The 22,440-nt window shown below is 31.5% G+C and overlaps 1 long non-coding RNA gene across 1 annotated transcript; it reads left to right on the top strand.

Annotated features, from left to right (window-relative positions):
* Nucleotides 1-9,338: 9,338 nt before the first annotated feature.
* LOC133194573 (uncharacterized) lies at nucleotides 9,339-21,777 on the top strand. The gene is made up of 3 exons (XR_009722122.1): nucleotides 9,339-9,425; nucleotides 15,030-15,096; nucleotides 21,038-21,777. It is a non-coding gene; the product is annotated as an uncharacterized LOC133194573 (long non-coding RNA).
* The last annotated feature ends 663 nt before the right edge of the window (nucleotides 21,778-22,440 follow it).

Raw genomic sequence — 22,440 nt, forward strand, 5'->3', positions numbered from 1 at the left:
AACTGCCCCTTAAAATGCTATCATGACAAAACAATTTTCTAGTGAAGAGGAGCATAATAAAATAATATTCCACCATGGTCCAGTTTTCAACTTTTGAAAGTACATTACACATGTCTGGATATTTTAGTTTACAATAAATAAATGATTTATAAAAAGGAAATGTTTGTTAAAACATACGTTGATTTTAGTACAATTCTCACACATGTATTTTGTAGTCGAATAGCAGACGCATAACCGATTGAAATAATAACAATGAAAAAAAACATGACCGGGGTTATATCTCCCCATCTCAACTTTTTTGTCATACGATACACCTAAAACCGTAATCTGAGCATTAATGTTTATCATTAAACCTCTTAAATTGTTTCTTATATAAATCTACTAGATGTAATCCCGCGATATATACCACTACCGACAGAAAATATATTGTACATACATATTTATAAAGCTGTGTAAAAATTAAACTTTTAACGCTCTATGATTAGGCCGAGTATTTAAGCCTGTATTCAGAAGGGAAAAAATGAAATGCATTGATTAAAACACAAAATTTTACATTTATAATTGTATTTGAACAATACCTTATTCATTAATTTTCTCTTTTCATGTAAGCAAGTTTACTACGAAGTACAAATTGTGCTTCGGTTTCGTTGCCACGATGCTCTCCGTAAGGAATGTATACATACAGATTTTACCGATAAATTTATTAGGAAAACCTACTACATATATGTAATAGTCTTTCGATATATAAATATATTCACAGCTTATAGTGTTATCAATGATTTACCATTATTTCAATGACAATTCACACAAAAGCTTTTTTATGTTCATGCAGCTACAATCGCCTCGTTTTTTTTTCTTTTTAACATCGGGCAATATGCTTTATGATGTTCTAGAAGCTTCCGGTGTTATTAAGATCGGTGAATGACAAAAATAATTTGGACATTTCCCTTTTTAATCGGATATCATAACTTAATTCTTTTATATGATTTAAATCGAGTTTTGATTGAATAATTCAGTGATGACGTTTTATGAAATAAATAAACGATTGCTTGTTGTCAGTTTCATTAAAAATTGCCAGTAACTTAGATCCGCCAACCGGAAACGCCGCCGTACTCACATTTTTGCTATTTCATGGCTGTTTATAGAAAATGAAAGTAGACATTCAATTTAATGTACGATACTTACTATGCGAGTGAAATCTAAATATAGTTTACGGACATCATCTTGTATCTAGTTTATTCTTAGAGAAGTAAGTAAGAACTCTAGTGCACCCGTTTCGGAGTTTATTTGCAAACTTTATTAATTTATAAGTATAGATTCTTTAAAAAGTCTAACTAATCTAATGTTTAACTGTACGATAAAACATCGATAGTGACTTGTTTGGTAAGATGTGTGACTGGTTGATGATTTGTTGGACCGATATGACTTTTTTTACGTCACAGTCTACGCTTCAAAGTAGGCTGGATCAGCTATATTTATCTAATTTGCATTCGTTGACGTTCTACAGTTGCAAAATTCACCGTGTTAAATCTGTAAAGGGGGATAACGAAAGAACTATTTTCTATATGGCCATTTTGCGGCCTACAATGACTTCAAATTTTCAAGTAGTATGTCTTCCTTTCAAAACTGCATGAATCAGTAGGCTAATGATCTATTTTTAAAATGATATATGTTGATTGGTTAATGATGCTAGTGCTATAGTATTTGTTATGATTTATGGTCACAAAGTAATGTACTATCAGTCCGCATTAGCATTAGAGTAATGGGACAACTCAAGAGGGTGGGTGTGTTAAGCAACTCATGTACATGTTATATCCACCTTAAATTAACACCAAAATTACATGCTAACTTCTTATAAACATAAAAGTGACTTCCAGATAATGAATTTGGTTTAAGGTGTTTATGACAAGTAAAATAAAAATTTTCGCTTTATTTTTACATATTTGCAGGAAAATCTAATAAATGAAAATGAAGCTATCAGCTTATATAGATTATTTTATATTCTTAACTTTCAGTTAGAGCACATGTCTAATTGTTAAATAAACAAAACAAATATTTCATGCATTTTTACTCGAAAGAAGTCAACCTAAATTCAAAGTACTGGAAACATTGAAAGTTATGAAAGAACACGTGAATACAACTTTCATTAAACTTGAGAATCCTCTTTACTTCAAAATTTTGTCGTTATCACAACAAGCATAGCAAGGGACGAAATATCTTAAAAGTAAAAGGTATAACATTATATTTCTTGACTGAATTTTCGAGCGGGAAGCGTTATGCCAAACCCTCGAACCAAACTGTTGCTTTCGGCATAATAATTTCAGACAAACAGTTTGTTTTGGGGGTGCCAAGAAACGCATTTAGCCAATTCAATCAATACATAATATGATTTTTTGAGAATAAACTAAAAAGAAAAAAAGTAAAATAAAAACATAAAAGCAAATGAAAACAATCAAGAAAGAATGTGGCACTTTTCGATCTTTTAGGTTCAACTCACAGTATTTAGAATTAATGACCACATATCATTTCCTTTTCAATAATGTTTCGGAAGTTCTTTCACTTGATACTCAAGCCAACGATATCTGTGATGTTATTTTTCTGTTGATATTCTTGTTCTAATCAATAATTTAGCACACCTGATCGCCGTGGAACAATGTACTACAAAATTGCAGAATAATTACATGCAGAATACCAAACCATGCACATACATGTAAACTCTCTCTCAAACTCTCTCTCTCTCTCTCTCTCTCTCTCTCAGATCTTTTCTATTGCCAGCTGTATCATAAGCCATATTGGCAACAGTACATGGATCAAGTAAATGATCATACAAAAATAATTAGAATCATTACATATAAGTGTCATCATATTCTGACATATTTCTCAATAGAATGTATAGAGAGAACCCGAGCATTTACAGAGCCAAATTAGATCGAACTGTATATGCTCGGGGACTGCGTTTGAGTTGTTACGTAACAATATATCTTCTCGTCTCTGCATTGAACTGGAAGTTAATTAATGTTAAGAGTGTTTATGAGCAGAAATTTCGAAAGATATCAGTGATATAAATCGGGGAAAAAGTATTGACATTAAGATACGTAATAAAAATTAACTGTTTTGCAAGCTATTTACTAATGAGCATTAATGTTGTAACAGAAACAAGAAGACCAAGGGTTTCTACGATCACCTGACTATAATAAAATACTGTAGAGAATCCACACAAGTATAATATAAAACAATATAAAACAATATATTAAACTGATAGATTAAGATATGTAAACCAAAAGCAAGAGAAATTTAATGATCAACTATTAAGAATATATATACTCAGTAATAAATCATAAGGTATATCGATTTACCTGCCTGTAGTAAACAGTGCTAATACATTTGTCAATTTGTCAATATCACCGCTCATAACAACAGGCCCTGGGCATTTTTAGTAACCAATCATATTCTTTAACATTGGCCTCTTTTAGTCTTTGAAAAATATTTAATGTATTTTCGTCTTGTTTTACTTATATATTATTTACAAATTTACATGACCATTCAAAAATAATGAAAGTATTTTTTTGTATAAAACATTAGAAATTCTTGTATGATTTTACATGTAGGTGACATGAGCCGAAGGCTCAAGTGGGCTATTCTGATCAAAATTTGTCCGTTGTCTGTCGTCGTCGTCGTAAACTTTTCACTTTTCTTCTCAAGAACCACTGGGCCAGTTTCAATTAAACTTGCCACAAAGTATCCGTGGGTAAAGGGGATTCAGGTTTGTTCAAATAAAGGGCCACGCTTTCTTCCAAGGGGAGATAACTATGAATTTGTGAAAAAATAATGGCATCATTTAAAAGTATTCTTCTCAAGAACAGCAAAACCATAATTGGTCATATTTATATGGAAGCATCCTCCGATAGTGTAGATTCAAGTTTCTTCAAATAATGACCCTCTTGGGTAGGTTGGGGCCACAATGGGCTAATCACAGTCTTACATATGAATACATAGGAAAAAATTTTTAATCTTCTCAAGAACAGCAAAGTCATGATTAGTCATATTTAAATGGAATCATCCTCAGATAATGTAGATTCTTATTTGTTCAAATCATGAACCCACAGGAGAAAAGAGGGGCCATAACAAGAGGATCATAGTTATATAAAGGAATACAAAGGATATATCAATAAAATGTTTCTTCTTAAGAACAGCAAAGCCATTATTTGTCATATTAATTCAAAAGCATTCCTATGAAGTATAAGTTAGTTCAAATCCCCCCAAATCACTTTTATATCTTAACTTTTCAAGACTGAACTGATTAATTTTCTGCTTTTTCCTAGGCAGAGTGCTCATGTGAATGATTTGGCCCCTGGGCCTCTTGTTTATTCAATTGACCAATCAATTACATTATTTACAGGGATTATTTTTCGTTGGTGATTAGAAATGGGAATAACTTCTCTCAGTGGGGTACACTTTTCCGTACAAGATCAGTAGAGCCCTGTTCAGAACAAAAACGCTCATCAAAGTCCAGAATTTCGCAATTCTAAAAAAAACACCCTTGATCATTACAACTTCGTACTCCCTTTTCCTTTTAAATGCCCAGATGCAGAGAAGATTTTCGAAGATAAATGCATTTTCATTATATAATAAATACAGCCGCACTCTAATACCATACCTCTGACACTGGGGCCTTGAATTTCACAATTTTTGATAAGGCACCCTTGTTTATAAAACCATGCTCTTAGTTCATTTGCTAATAACCTATATAAGTAATATACCACATCATAATACCAAAACCCCTAGGTCAGAGGCCTTGAATTTCCCAATTTTGGAAAAGACACCCTTGCTCATCGTAACCATCCACTTAGTTTTTCCTTAAAGGACATGTCGCATGCTCTTCAAGAAATCATATATTTATGAAAAACAACCCTGTTTATTAAAATACTGAATGCAATACTGAATACAATAAACGTTGTTGTAAGCATATTTTAAGCGAAATATAGAGTTGAAATTCCAATATTTCAGTCGGATTTAGGCGCCATACTGCTGTTACGTCATATGCGACAATTCAGTGATAGAGAAACTGCATAATTGTAGGAACGTTTTTAACGACAAATGCGAGATAATTTTAAAAAATCCTGAAAAAATCTTACGTGCTTTTCAATTACAATAGAAGTATGAACTTGTTCTAATTTAATAATAAACATTTATTAAAAAGTTGAAGTTATAAATACATTTATAAATGTATTATTAGCAAACTTCATTATGGGTAAACTGCAATGCTCAAATTCAGTTATCTTCTTCCGGAAGCATGATGCTACTTCCGGTAGTATTGACATAATTTTAAAACAGAAAGAGTAACATCACTATAAGGATAACTAGCATTAAATAAGCAAGCAAAGGTAGCATTCAAATCAGTAAGCAAGGGATTTTATAAGATCAGGATAAATAAGTCTCTTGCACTGTAGCAGAATATCCACTTAAGTGCCATTATGTGGCTTCTATCTCCATAAAAATCAAAAATAAAAAAAAAAGTAAATTGTATTTAATCATAAAAAATATTTTTTTTTTTAAATATAAAACATAAAACGAAAAGATAAAATTTGATTGCTTGTTCATTTAAGAGTATCCGCTCCTCAGCCAGGAACGACAACTCTTAAAATCATTATTTAATTTTATTTTTAAAAGTCTCAAAATTGTTTGAAAGTTTGAAATAGAAATCCTTTCGTGCAACAATTTTCATTTTTTCATATCAATAGGATTCAAGGTTCTTTGATGTCTTAGAAATGGTCTTGTAAAAAGCTGACATCTATACTACAAAAAGAAGAACCAATAGAAACGCATTTTAAGAAAAATCGAATTTCATTTAATCTTGTCTTAGATGCATATGTTTATGTAGGATATGAAATGAGAAGTGATCTGTGGTGTTTTGCAATGATTACATTAGCTTTATACACTATAATTATGTACTTAACAGTTGAAGTAAATAGAAGATCTTAAGTACGTATAAGTATGTACAAATTACAATTTTCTCCAAATGCTCGGGCTAAATTAAAAAGTACCTTTGTTTCCCCTACCGCGATCGACCCACTCAAATCATGCCGACTGAAAAGTTATTTTAGGTAGATTATTCAAATAAGTTTTTATTATTAATCATCTTTATAAAATACAATTTCAAAAAATTTAACACTTGTTCTACTCTGATTTGGCGCTCACAACATGTGGTTACAGAGAGTTAGTTTGTGTTATAGAACAACTGCTACATATCAATTTTATTATAATATATCTTTAACTTATTAGAATACTACACTCTTGAAACATTTCGTGAATTAAATATACCATGACTAAGGAGTGTTTCGATGGTATTTACAAATTTACAAACGTATTTACAAATGTGTCGTCAAAGATTAACGTACGTAGTAAGCATGACAAAGCCTGTCTCGTGAGCAGGTGAGGGGCCCATCTTGTGTATACTTACACATTGTATCAATAAATTTTACTGTATTTATCTAAAAACAGTTAATGTATGATCCTATTTTTAACTATATGGGACCATAGGAGTTGTAAATGTCTTTGTATAATTATTTCACCTTGATAAATATAATTAAGGCGCTGTTTCTTCATTCCTTTCATTTATGAGTTAAACTTCTTGACCATAACATTAGATATCATTTTTAGATGTGGTTTGGTTGAATTAACTTTTGTTTATGCATGTACGCTCATTCCAGATAGTGTTGAAATCTTTAAAACTGGCTTATGGTACGGACTCCTGAGACGTCCAGTGCATTTTTCTCTAGTTAGGCCTTTGAAAATGATGTAGTTTCTTTGCTTTAAATCCCTTTAAAAATTGTTGGATCGACACCATTTGAAAACCTGCCTGTTGGATGGCTCCTAATTTAACGAGGCCGAGTCTGATTACTTCTACCCTAGATATTTTGATAAAATTTCTTGAATGAATTTTTTCTATTATACTAATCATTTTAAGATTAAAAAAAATCAAATGATTACCATCCCGATTTCTTAGGGAGCCATCTCAAAAATTGTCAAATTTTACTATTGGACCCTATGGGAATTTGTTGGAAAAGCGCCAAATTATCACATTTTCCCCATACTTTTTGTATTTCTGCCCTAAGGATTTCCTTTTCAGTCAAATACATGAAAGTTATTTTGAAAAGGCACCAAATTGTGAAAACTCAAAAAAGTTCACAATCTGGTTTGGTCTAGGAGTTATTACAAAGTTTATTTTTTCCAATGCCCAATACCTCTAAATTTGCCATATCACGGCATACATTTTGTATATATCGGTGCAGATGAATTATTTTGGTAAAATATAACTATGTTTGGATTGATGGTATGTTCTGTCAACAGTTTTTAATAAAATTTCTATGGATGTCTTGAATACTCAAGCGAGTTATGCGTCATTCTTCAGCGTCATGCATTGCTTACAGAACCAGAAAACGTGACGTCTTGAAAGCCATTTCAGCGTTTATTCCTTGTCCTTAAAAACACATTTTAAGACCCATAAACGTTACAGATAATATAATATAATGTTAATTTGTATTAATATTACAATACTTATGATAGGTGTTATGTTGCAACTACGACTGCATGAAACTAAAAAGCTGCGCAAAGACATGTGCACTCAAATTAGACTCGGCCTCGTTAAACTTTTACTCGGCACTTATGGCATAAATAAGCATCAGTAAGGGATCTTTTTCGTACCAACATCTACATCTATACTGCGACACTGGACCTTTATGGTCTCATTGAACTGACCAGTCTCCACGGTCCACATCGGGACCTGTGACTTAATTAGAATGAGCTCCTAAATTACGTCGTGAATCTAAAACGAAACACTCTAGAATCATAGCACCACGCGAGGCCCTTGACATTTTGCCTTTGTTAGCACTTGAAGATGATAGTAGGTTTGAAAGTCCAATGGTCGAGTATTTGCGAATCTTGTCTTTTTGTAAATATTCGATTTCAATAAATTGACACTGGCCTGAGATATTTCACAAGTTCAAATGAATATTTGTGAATTAATTTACCATACATGTTGCTTTTAAATATCATTTGTATTATATTGGGTTTTAAATCGGTTTCTTCTGTTCTTTCTTATTTATAAAGATATCATTCAATTTTTCAGAATTTTTTTGTCAAAACTGCTGTCAGAAAAAAAACAATTTACTTACCTACCTACCCAACTTGAGATTTTAGGGTCGGGTTTGGGGAAACAAAGATATTTTTAATGATTGCTTCGGCTTAATATATTTTTCTATCCTAAAATATATTTGTTGATCAATTTTCAGTTAGAAAATGCATAGCCCCCTTACAAAAAAATACTATAGTTAACTATAAGTAAATCAAAGTGTCAACGTGATCACTATAGTAAATCAAAGTTTTCAAAGTGATCACTATAGTGTTATAGTGATCACTATGGCAAATCAAAGTTTTCAAAGTCATCACTATAGTGTCATAGTTATCACTATGGTAAATCAAAGTTTTCAAAGTTATCACTATAGTAAATCATAGTTTTCATAGTGATCATAAAGTAAATCGAAGTTTTCATAGTTATCACTTTAGTAAATCAAAGTGTCAAAGTGATCACTATAGTAAATCAAAGTTTCAAAATTATCACTATAGTAAATCAAAGTTTTCACCATAGTAAATCAAAGTTTTCATAGTGATCACTAAAGTAAATCAAAGTTTTCATAGTTATAACTTTCGTAAATCAAAGTGTCAAAGTTATCACTATAGTAAATCAAAGTGTCAAAGTTATTACTATGTTAAAAATCAAAGTTTTCATAGTGTCAAAGTTATCACTATAGATAACTATAGTTGACTATAGTTAACTGTAGTATTTTTTGTTAGGGCCGGTTCTTTTATTTGCATTCCTGCATACATATTTGAGATCTGATAATTTTCATTAATTATTAGGATGAAATTTGAAAAAAAAAAACACCATAGGTAAATACACATACTTTGGGAATTCAGAGACATTTTTTGAGCAATTTCTATTACTCGACTCCTTTCAGAACCCAAGGATCAGACTACTTAAAAAGATGTTATTTGATTGCTTTAATGAATAGAATATTATAAATGTATTCTACAGTATGAAAATAAATAGCACGAATTTCCAAAACATATACTGATTTAATCATTTAAGGGTGACATTTAATCGCCCGCCTTCTTGCGGCTGATAAAAAAACACAGTGGGTTTTAAAGCTAACGTTATTCAATTTAATATCTTATTTCAATGCTGGCTTTAAACGACTAATAAGTCCATGGTATTATTTTCACTTTAACGCCTTATAAAGTTGGATGTGTTTCCATATTGCAGTTGTCCTGAAAATAACCTTGCACAGATACTCCTGAGACAAAAGTGTTTATTACATTGTAGATGTCCTACAAATAACCTTGAGAAGACAATTCAAAGAAGAAAGGTATTTTTTCTTTCTGTTTTACCTAAGTAACATCTTTTTAAACTTCTAGTATTATTTACTTTTTACTTTGTTTCTTATTATTTTCCTTAAACGAAGTTTGGGAACACATTGCTTTAACTCTGTTTCTTCTTCTTCTCCTTCTTGTTATTCTGTTACTGTTTTTTTATCTTTTCTTTTTCTTATTAGTATTGTTCTTATTTTCTTACCAATTTTTTTCACGCAGTTCCTCGGAAACGATTCGATGAACATGAATTTTACAGGAGAGATACATCGTAATATAAACAAACCGATTGTTTTGCTTATTTTTATTTATTTATTTTTTTTTTTTTTTTTTTTTTTATTGTTTTATTTTTTTTTCTTAAATTCACTTCCGATCGCGCTGTTTTCGAAATGAGATTTTGTCCACCTTTTTTTTTTTTAAAAAAAAAGATTTACAGTTTAGTCTTGATTTTTTAAAGGATGATAGATCGTGACTCAAAGTTGTAACATAGGGGGTCAGTTTTTGTTGCTGTCACGTACGTTGTTCACTGGAAGTAGTTTTAAAATCCGCGTTTGGGGAATGTTTCTAATAGTGCAAAATAGGGTGTTTCAAATCATATTATTTTTCACCGGAAGTTGTTTCTTACAAACCGTAAAATTAGTTTTTTCTTCGAAACATTCAGGGATGATTCCTGAACGTTGAATGAGAAGTTTTACTTCCGGTGCATGAAAAAGAAACGCAAGATGTTTGAAATTGATACATCGCAGTTTTTTTTATGTGTTTCTAAACATATTCTGTAGAATTCATGTGCATACTTCTTTCTTCTATAGTTGTTCTTCCTTATATTATCTAATAAATTATCTCACTCAAGATCTTATCCCACCAGACGGAAGACCTACACGCAACGAGATCTCATCTTGTTGTTATTATGTTCCCCAAAAGAATTTTGGGAAAATTGTTTTTACCCTGTTTCTTCTTATTTTTTTTTCTGAGTGATCTCGGAAACTACTCATGCGATTAAGGTGAAACCTTTATAAATAGGCATGTTGTATAGATTTGCGAAACCAAGGTCATTTTGCGTGCACGTGCATGCACATAAAATGACTGATATACTTAATATTGTCTTTTTTTTTTCTTTTTTTTTTTTGATGAAATGCTTTGGAACTCAAAATGTATGAAGATATAATTACAGCGTAGACAAGATGACATGGTCAAGTTAGCATGAATTCACGCTGGAAGTGCTGGAATTTGATCGGCTGAAACTTTAAACGGCTTTATCTTCTTTAGTTTTCAACAAAACATGATGAAATTTAGCTAATAGTGTTAGTATCTATTAATTTCTCAATTGTTAACGAAAGAAGTTGAAATTCAGAGTATTTGTAAATAATACAAGTTCTTGCATTATTCAATCATCAGAAACGAATAGGAGGACATGGATGCACGTGTGCTGATTTCTGATTGTTTAATATTCATGCTGCTGTAACTTTCTATGTTTTCGGTGAATTCTTTTTTATCTAAAATGGAGCACTTTATTATTACATTCTATGAGATGGTAATTTTCGAAATGATGTGCATGCACGTGTACTTAATTATGATATGCTTGTGATCATTGTGCTATATGTGCATTGTTATTTTTTCAAAAGACTTCGGAAAATAAGTTGTAAAAGTTTATTATACCAAGATTTTACTTAATTTGATTAAGCTTATAGGAAATGGATCCGTATAAGGAGGAGGTTTGGGGAACATCTGAAACGGTCTCCGTAGATATTGTTTACTTTGCATTAGTCCGAGCTTTTTTTTTTATTTACGAGGGTTGTCCCAAAATTCCGTAGACTGGTCTCATATCTTTTCCAGAAATAAATATATCTTTATAAAATTTTCTGGGTGGATAAAGTGTGTTGTTGACTGATAATTTACGGAGTTTTAACAAGATTACATGAAAACAATTCGAGTAATAAGAATTATAGTGCTATCGTTCCTCAAAAAAGTTAAAAGGTCACCGGTTCAGATTTGTGGGGAGAATACATTTATTACCAGAATGAAATTCTATAATTCATCATGAAGATTATAGATATAAATGTGGATTATGTTAATCATTATGAAATGATTTAACATGAAAATGTGTGAACAAAGTATGTACATGTACCTGCATCAAAAAATAATATTTTGAAAAACTCATGTTTCTACGGGTATATCATTTGTCTAAAGGAGTTGTAAAGTGTCACTCTTGCCCGATTCTTCAACCGGTCTCTCTTTTTAGTTTCCCTCCTTAACATACTTAGAAAACTGTTTCATTCATTTTCATTTACTAAGGACCAGAAAATATTTCCAGGTGCAACAAACATTTATGACTTAAGCGTTTCTGTAGGAGTGAATTAAAGATCAGAACAATTGATCACAGTCCAGTGCGCCGCCTTTGTCAAAACAGCCGCCATTTTTTAACACGTCAGATTTCAAACTGGTGGATATTAAATGTTATAAAATTCATATTAATTAAAATGTATACACCAAAATTTGAGGAAAGGTTATTAACAATGCAATATTAAGATTTTTTTTATTTTTATTTTCGAAATTCTTAGAAGTAAATACTTTTTAGTATGATTTTAAACATTGTATACCGATTTTTCATTGCAAGTTGTTGGTACTGCGCCGCCTTCCTACACCAGACAATGAAATATTTCATTTAAAAAGGGTTAATCTGTATAATTACTCAATATTTGTCCATAAATTTATCAGTTATTGTTGGTTTAATCCATGTACAAAGTTTCATTCATATATGACACCAAGTTCCTTCAGAATAACACTTGTCTACGGAATTTTGGGACAACCCTCGTATTTATTTTCTTTAATTCTACTTCATTCAATTTATTTATTTCAAAGAGATAAATAGTTATATATTTTTTCATGTCTTTTACCCATTACCAATAATATATTAATTTGTAGAAAATATTTTTCATTTGTTATAATTTTGCATTTAATCAACCTATATCGTTTTATACATGTAAGTCATAAGATTTTTTCACTAAATAGTTAAATGCAAAATAGATCAATTATTTTAATGACTATTTTATTGAGTATATTACAAAATTAAAAAAATGATTTAAAAAACAGATATAAGAAATCATTGCAGTATTGGTATTCTTCCTGTACGGTTGCCTTAAGCATACCATTGACAAGTCATACATTCTTGTTCCCTAGATACCCCCACCCCCCCCCCCCCTTTTACATTTTAAATGCATAATTTTATATTATCTATTTTGAAACAATTTTTCTTTGATAGGAATGGTATTTACTTAAATTGAAGTCGATGGTGTGAGTTATAAAATATCCAGAGTGCTTCTTGATTTTTTTTAAATTTAATCATGGAATTTCAATTTTTGTTTCCGTCGAAAGTAGAGGTATAACATTGGTATCTGCCTCCCCTTTCCTGGTTTCAACATCACCTTCTGAACTATCAAAACCAGTAGAAGGTCGATCAGTTTCTTTAAAAATGGTTTGATGTGTCATAATTTGAAGATCCCGTGAATTATAATCACCGTTTTGGTTCTTCTGGCCGTTGTTGCTCATTTTCATTTTTCTGATGAAAACGATTAATACAGTAATTAGTAGTACTAATATGATAGTTAGTATGATAAGTACTACTACAAGTATTGTAATACTTGTCACTGAATCACTCAGAGAATCAATCTTCTCGTTCAGCCCTCGAATGTTCTTTTCATAAAATTCGGGTTCTTCAGTGACGTTAATCATGTTAGACCGGACTGAATGGTTGTTACTGTCCCATTTTTTAAGGAAATGTAGGAGAGGCATTTTAGGGAAAAGATCTGTAAAATAAAAAAGAATTTTAGGAATTCATATGTTAAATTTATTCCATATATTAAGTCAAGTTATATACATTATGAAATACATGTAGATTTACTGCATTCTTCTAACGCTCTTTCTTCAACCTTTAATTTTTTTTCAAAATATTTAAGTACAGGTTTTCATTGAGTTAGCTTAGGTTAAACCAGCAAATATTGTGATATAAAACGTATTTGTAATCTTTTCAAACTTAGCCTTTTCAAAATGCACGTTACTACGTTACAGTTGGAAAATTTAACGTCAGGAGTACTCGGTCAAGACTGTGACGTCACACGGTCGTCATATTTAGTTTCATTTCCATTACGAAGTGAACTCTAATGGCAACGTTTTCGAATGGAGGAATTCTACACATTGTTCAAAGAATTTTTTATCACTCCACGTGAAAAAATCCTAAAACTTCCAGTGTTTTTCTGCACATAGCATTATTATGTCTAAAGCATAGCAAAGATTTACTTGAAATGATTTTAAAAAGAAGTTTATGGATTCTACTGACATAAACAACACATGCATCATCAATAAATATGATTGTATATGTATTGTATATCATTTTTGTTACTAAAATCGTGTCGGGATTTGCGAATTTGCCGGCATCGATCGAAAATTATTTTCGAAATTCACTTTGTGAATCGACAAAGTTTCAGGACATTTTATCAGATTTTTTTTATTTGTCATGATATAAAAACCAAATAGAAATCAAGTGGAAAAAATCGTTACAATTGCAGGAAAGGCTACAGGAGTTTCCTGAAAGATCATGACGTCATTTGTAGTCTGCAAAATGACATTTTAGAGTTGTAGATTTTTTTTTATTTAATACACAAAGGAAAATGTGTTCGCCGAGTACGCTAGGGAGTATTATCGAAGAGCTTTATATCCAATCTTAAGCTATTTCGATTAAAGTTTTGTTTTTCGTTATGAACTTTTCGATGGTTATCGCGAGAAAGTAATTCAGGCAGCCATTTTCAGCTTCCAGGGAACTGTTGGTATCATCTTTATTCTGCAAAAATAACTCAGCTAGATAACTTTGCTCTCAGCATAAGTTTTCCGTAGATTTTACCATTCGCTATTATTTCAGCATTTTGGCACTTTCTTCCACATCCTTTTTTAAAGGATGAATTGTCATAACTTATGTCAGAGGCTCCTTTTTTCTACCACAAATTCTCATAAACCTACAATGATCTTAATAGTTTGTTTTCAAACAAGAGTAAATAAAAATGACGCCTATGAACAGTTCTCAATAGATTGGATTAATAGTTATAAGAAAATTGCTTTATCGTTTTTTGTGTGTGTTTTTTTTTTTTTTTTGGTTTTTTTTTTTTTTTTTTTTTTTTTTTTTTTTTTTTGGTTTTTTTTTTTTTTTTTTTTTTGGTTTTTTTTTTTTTTTTGGTTTTTTTTTTTTTTTTTTTTTTGGTTTTTTTTTTTTTGGTTTTTTTTTTTTTTTTTTTTTTTTTGGTTTTTTTTTTGGGGTTTTTTTTTGTGTGTTTTTTTTTTTTTTTTTTGTTTTGTTTTTTTTTTTTTTGTTTTGTTTTCTTTTTTTTTTTTTTTTTTTTTTTTTTTTTTTGTTTTGTTTTTTGTTTTTGTTTTTGTTTTTGTTTGTTTTTTTGTTTTTTTTTTGTTTTGTTTTTTGTTTTTTGTTTTGTTTTTTGTTTTGTTTTTGTTTTTTTTGGTTTTTTTGTTTTATTTGTTTTTGACCCTAGTTTGCGACCATTTGTTGTTCAATGAATAAAGCTGAAAAGAATTTAATTTAAACAATATTTTATTCACAGCAATGAATAGGACTGGGCAGCAGGCACAGCCTATTTTAGCCCTCTCCCTACAAGCTGAAAAGAATGGGTGAGTCTTTGTACAATAGAGGGATATTCATGTCAAGACAAGATGTTTTCATATCACGTGACAATGTTTACCAGTCGAAAATCAAAGTACAGATGTATTCTTGGGAGTTGAACACCTCAAGCAATCAGTTAATTATCAAAATACGGTAATGTAGTTTAAGTAAATGATTATCATTTTATTATAAGCAACAATTAACAAATCTATTGTTTGATAATCTACTTATATAAAGGAAGCTAAAATCGTAATGAACTGAAAAGTAGGGTCTACTACATGTGAGAAGAATGTAAACCACGTGATACACGTACTAAAAATAGTAAAGTGTATTCATCTGGACAGGTGATGTATTTTATGAGCTTTTTAAAGTTAAGGGGGGTTAAAAATGAATGGGAATTGGATGTACAGTGTAAACTGTACACCTACCTGAAATTAAGTTATATATCTTAAATATGATCTTCTTATTTTCGATAAAATTGGTATTCAACGGTGGTACATATATCAAAGATTTAGTATATGCAAAAATTAGAGTAAAATTCGTATATTCATTTTTTGTCAATCTACCGAGAGCCTGTTTGGCAACATAGTACAACATAGTACAACATACTTCTCCAGTTATGTTACAAATTAATGCATAACAGACCTATCACCCCAGAAATACCGGTTAATAATAATTTATATTCCGACTCTGTAATTATATTCCTTTTACATGAAGAATGGGTGAGCTTCAAAATTCTTTCTTTAAGGTTTGCAGGTATTATTTTGACTTTCTTAAACTTAAAAAGTGAAGACATATCTCTGTATAGATGTCTATTGAACAGAATCTAGAAAAGAATATTTTTGAACATTTTCAGTAAACAATCCTTCCGCCAAATAAATTCACATTCAAAAAAGATGAACAAAACAATAGTTCTGGAAGTAAGAATATTTTTCCAAAACAACGCTAGTACAAATAAAGCAAACAATGAAGGACAAGAATTTAAATTTACGCAGTAATAGAATGTTTAATTTTTTTTAACTTAACTTTACAGTTAAATGCACGGTAAGATACATATTGAAATGTGTCTAAATGGAATAAAACATATATACTTACATTGTAGGCTGTAATACTATATTATCTTTCAAATTCTAGATTAAAAAAACAGAAAAATGGTTCAAATATATCGAAACCTCTTAGTTGGCTGATACACGTATTGCTTTTTGTCAACTGAGCATTCACATTCATGAAAGGTACTACAAAGGGTGCATTAACGTGTTACTAAAACGTGGAAAAGGAAAGTAGCTTAATATAGTGAAAAAATGGCTAAACTGAATATCAAATGATAAAATTATCATTTATCGATCAAAAATAAACTGATGTTTGCGAAGAAACTTCTTTTTTTATCGACTGTCAATGTACAAGAGTGTCAGGTGTTCCCTGCCAAAAACGTAGGTAGTTATGGTGCTGCTATAGCTTAATGTTGGAGGTGCACTGGTGATATTTAACATCATCTGCATGCAAATTTTGTCGAAATGAAATGAAAAAATATTCTGAAATAAAGCGAAAGAAACGATTGAATGAATCGTAGAGCTTTTTTGACAAGAATTGGTATGAAATGGCAAGTAGATATGGTACACCTGCATATCAGATTTTGGATGGAAATGAACTGTTTTAACAGAAGCGAATATTGCCGAGCGAAGTCCCATAAAATAAGGTATCTTCAATATTTTAGATTAAACATGCATATATGCTTGTTTAAAAAAGCGTAGCTTCTCAAGTTGTAAATTAAGTATAATAGATACTGATATTTATCCTTCATTGGACCTCAACTCTTAACAATTTCCAGTTTTTCTTTTATTTCCCTCAAAAATGTTTAATCAGAGTATTAATAAAATACGATGTATTTTAAATATAGAGTGAAAATGCACCCTAAATCTTCAGAGTGCAAAACTGGGAAGTGTTTAGAAAGAATCATTCAACATGTGTGCAATTGAATTTCTATATAAGAGTACAGCTTCTTCAAAGAATGCATTTGAAACACATTATTACAGTCTGATCATATGCCTAATTGATATTCTTTTCATCTTGCTTTCCGTTCCCTCCCTTTTCCGTTCCACGTTTTAGTAAGATCCAAATGCAAACTATTGTGGTTTTCAAGTTTTTGGGGTCCATGGTTATTCAGAAGTAATTTTTAACAGAAATCGCAACCTGATCCATAAGGACTTTTCATATATTTATATGACAGAGAATTTAGCTGTTTATTAATCTCATTTTAGTATGAAAGATGAAGACGAAAAATATTCATAATCAATAAGAAAGGTGAAGATACCAATGTTGATCGATCTCAGAAACACCTACAAACAAAACAAAGTAAACAGTGTATAATACACGGAACCACCCAAATTCTAGAGGTGGGATAATTTAGCTAGTAGGAGTAAGCGTCAACGGTCACACCCATCATGTACTCTTTGTCAGGTAAATGGAAAAATCCGTAGACAATTAAATATGAAAATTATGACTTAATAGTTCGCATGAAAGATGTCAACATTCGATTTAACGATAAAGTGTATATGAGAATTTTTAACAAGGCCATCGTTGCTATCTGTTTTTGTCCGTCGTGTGACGTGCTTCGGTCGTCAATTTATTTAACATTTTCAGCTTCTTCTCTTAAACTTCTGAAACAATTTCAACCAATTTTGGCACATACCATCAACGGGTAAAGGGGTACAATAATTGTGAATTTCATGGTCCCTGCCCCCCCCCCCTTGGTCAAGGGTTCTGGTGTTATGGCGGGGCTCTATTTTTTATTGATTATATGGTGAAAATGCATCAATTCTTTGAAAATCTTCTTCTCTGCTCCCGTGTATTAAACAAATAAACTAAGTGCTTAGCCGTGGTAAGCAAGAGTGCTTCTTTTAAAATTGTGAAATTTGTTGCCCCTGGGTCAGGGATCTGATGTTGGTGGGGGGAGACTCTATTGATTGTATAGTATAAGTGCATTATTTCTTTCAAAATCTTCTTTTCTGTTCCCGGGTATTAAGCAAACAAAGTAAGTGTATATTTATGATGAGTAAGGGTGCCTCTTCCAAAATTATGAATTTCATGGTCCCTGGGTCAGGGGCTCTGGTTTTAGGGTAGGGCTCCACTGATAATATAGTAAAATGCATTAATTCTTTGAAAACCCTCTTCTCTGTTCCTGGGTATTTAGTAGAAAAACTATGTGCATGAAAATGATAAGCAGGTTTGACTCTTCCAAATTTGTTATTTTCATGGCCCCTGGGTCAGGGGTTCTTGTGGTAGGGCACGGCTCTATAGATCAGGTACTGAAAACGCATAAATTCTTTAAATATCTTCGTTTTGCCCCAGGGTAATGATAAGCAGGTTTGACTCTTCCAAATTTGTTATTTTCATGGCCCCTGGGTCAGGGGTTCTTGTGGTAGGGCACGGCTCTATAGATCAGGTACTGAAAACGCATAAATTCTTTAAATATCTTCGTTTTGCCCCAGGGTATTTAGCAGACAAATTAATTGCAAAGTTAAGCAAGGAAGCTTCTTCCAGAATTATGAAATTCATAGCCCTGGGTCAGGAGTTTTGGTGTTAGGGTGGGGCTCTGTTGAATATATCGTGAAAAAGCATTATTTCTTTGAAAAGCTTCTTTTCTGTCCCTGGGTATTTCACAAATATACTTAGTACATATTTATATTGAGCAAGGGTGCCACTTCCAAAAATGTGAATTTCTCGGCCCCTGGGAGTAGGGCCTCTGGTGCAAGGATGAGGTTCTTATAATTTTTAGCTCTTCTGAGCCAAAAGCTTAAAGAGCTAGAGCTAATGCTTCGGCCATTTGTGCGGTGTGTGTAATCTTTTTAGAATATTGGCTATATCTCAAGAACCCCTTGGCCAGTTTTTGTCAAATTCATAACTGAGTATCCTTGGCCAAAGGGCTCTCCTTTGTACTTAAACCAGTGATATGGCCCTTAAACAAGGGGAGATAATTAGGAAAATAAAAGCAAAAGTACTGGTGGCTGAAAAACCATCTTCTCAAGAGCCACTGGGCAGATTATCACTAAACTTACACACAAGGATGAGATGTTGTAGATTAAAAATTGTTTAAGCATCACCGTGGTGTAAAAGGCGTTGTGTTAAGGTCACTTTAAAGTTGACCAAAACTGATGTTTCATTAAAACTTTGATATTTTGCTTACTATAAGGACCAGGACCATCAAATCTTGTCAGTTGATGCATCTTAGGACCTCATATCATATTGACTCAAAAGTATGTCACAGTGACCTTCTTTTTGAATTCTGCATGTTTTCATTTTCAATTCATTTTGATGCATATCTTGGAAATTATGAAACCTATGATCATTAACACTTTTCAGTTTATGTATTATGGCTAATCATTTTCAAAACATTTAAGGTCATTATTTCAAATACGTATACTAAGAGGTTAAGAATCATCAAATCTCGTAAATTGATGCATCATGGGGACTTTAAACATATTTATTAAAAAGTACGTCACAGCTTTATTCAAATATTTCAGATACTAATTGGCTTTCAATCATCAGATTTTGCCAGTTGATGATTTTTGAAGCCTCAGAGTGTGTCAACTTAAAAGTTGGTCACAGTGACCTACTTTTGAATTTCTTAAGGCAAATTTTTAAATATTTCTAATAAAAGACTTAAAATCATTAAACGTTGTCAGTTGATGCATTTTTGGGTCCTCGGGATATGTTCACGAAAATGTAGATCACCATCACCTACTTTTGAAATTTCATGGCTTTATCTGGATATATAAGATAATAAGGGGCCTCATATCACCAAACTTTTTCAGTTATCTTGGGTTCTCTGAGTATTTTAACCAAAATGTAGGTCACAATGACCTTTTTTGAATTAAGGCTTTATCCAAATATATTGGATACTTAAAGGCTTCAAACAGAAGTGGTTGTTTGAACAATTTATCAGAAGAAGCGATTCAAGACCCTTTGGCCTCTTGTCAGACTACAAGGTATTACCTTGTCCATCTGTTTGTGCAATCCTATCCAGTAACTTATTACTGGATAATCATTTGAAGCTTATACTTGACCCAGCGATTAAGACCCCAGAGTATGTCTTGGTCTTGTACAAGGTCATTTTGGCAAGTTCAACATCAATGACAGTAAAAGTATAGTATTAATGTCTGGGCTATAACTTTGTAATAATCATTGGAAACTCATACTTGGTAGAAAGATTATTTATGAACTTGAGGGTGTGTCATGACCTTGACCAAGTGTCATTTCGGGAAGATCAAAGTCACTGGCATAAAAAGCAAAAAATTCTTGTTTAGGCTACAACTTTGTAATGGAGAATCATTCGAAGCTCATATTCGATACCAAAGATTGTTTATGACCTGAGTTTGTGCAGTAACCTTGAACCAAGTTCATTGTGGCAAATTCAAGGTCATTGGTATAAAAGTGTTAAATTCATGACAGGTCTATAATTTTCTAACCGAGAAACATTGGATGTTCAAATTTCACTAAAAGATGACTTATGACCAGAGGATATGTCATATTTTTAAAAAAGGTCTTTTTGGCAAGTTCAAGGTCACATTTACAAAATTTGAATGGGCAAATTTTAAAAAAGAAAGGTTGCGGGGGTATTTATAATATCGCTCACAGTACCTTTAGAATTATACTTCTATGGATCATTTACAATGTTGTATTATAATCGGGTATCTGTTAAAGACATTTAACCTTTTGTCATGTAGAAATATTTGAATACATTCTTCTTCATAAGAATAAAAGAACATGTTAGCTAATAATTGGACACAATTAAAAGTAATATGCAATGCATGAAAACACTAAAAAATGAACTCAATACATCAACTTTTATCAGCTGACTTTTTTCTTAATTTGACGAAACTCATATTTGTGACGTTCTCAAAATAATTAATTTTTTTCTGATTCAAACTGAATAATTATGTCTCTTTTTAGAAGACTGAAGTCCTTCAAACAACTCAGCATCTTAGTGAAGTACAAAGGTTGGAGCCGCTGTCATTGTCAGCATGTTGATCAGTATTGCTACCGTTTGGTGGACAGGAAAAATTCATTGGAAGTGATAGATGGGCTTTTAGCGGTTTAGGTTAAGAACAGAATCAGTTTTATGTTTGATCAACCTTTGCGTGCCATTCCGAATGTGTAAACCTTACGATCGTACGTTCTGGCACTTAGAATCGATTTTGAAAAGAGGGGGACAGCCAGAAAAAAAATAACTAAATTAGCTGAAAAACTTTGACAAAAAGGGTAATTGTCCAAACTCCAAGATCCTATTCGTTAGGTGCCTGGAGGAGGGTAGATTACAATTTTACTAAATAATTACCAGATAATCATGATTTAACTATATTTCAACAAAAGGGGGCCAGCCTTTGAATGAATACTTTCAATAGTAAGAATGTTTGTTGGATAAAAATGAGCAAGACAAAGTTTATGAGACAATACATTGCCTTATTTAGATAATGTTTTAATTCATTACATACATGTGTTTATAACTAATTTTTTTCATATGATTTATTTTTTGTAATTTAATTAAAGGAGATGGCAGAATGGATAGCCCTGGTCACACTGCTCAGTAGTGCTCCTACACATATTTATACAATGTTACATTGAATTTCTTAATTTGAATGTTAAAAAGTATTAATAAATATGAACTCATTCCGGACCTCTGTGAAACACATACGCTCTGTCTGGTATAAGAGAACTATACTAGTTTATTATATCAACAAAATAAAGCTTTAAAAATATACATATTACTGAAAAGTATTTATAAAAAAAAACATATTTTAATTTGGCTTAAACATTAATTTGTTCTTTTAATACTTTATATTTCTTTAAAGGCCCAAAAACAGTCCAGTAAGTTACCTGTAAGTGTCCAATGAGTTAAAAATTCTGTCCATTATTAAAATAATGGACAGTATTGGACGGCTACAGGTAAGTTATTGGATAAAGAACAAACAACAAAGACACAAATACATTTTTTAAAGTAATGAACCCAACATGTTTCACAATGTTATGAAATAAATATTCCACGTCACAGAAACAAAAACTGAAACTTTGTTCCAATAAATGATGAAATATATATTCCAAAACACAATGAATGTCAAAACTGAAATTTGAAGGAGATGTCTCCAAATTTTATATAAAAAATGTCTTGTCAATAGTTTTTGCCCGATTCGTTTCTCACTTCAGCGATGAAAAAGCTTATAATTTTGCTGATTTTTTTTATCACGCAACATCTTGATGACCTTAAGCATGAAAAACATCAACATTGGGTACTGTGTAATATTCCCTTTGTCAGTTAAAGATCACAGTCACTGCCCATATACATTTCTCCGTTTTCT

Source organism: Saccostrea echinata, unplaced genomic scaffold (assembly GCF_033153115.1).
Source record: "Saccostrea echinata isolate AGI-Se365-2 ecotype Australia unplaced genomic scaffold, CSIRO_AGI_Sech_v1 ptg000029l, whole genome shotgun sequence".
In the NCBI taxonomy this organism is placed as follows: Eukaryota; Metazoa; Mollusca; class Bivalvia; order Ostreida; family Ostreidae; genus Saccostrea; species Saccostrea echinata.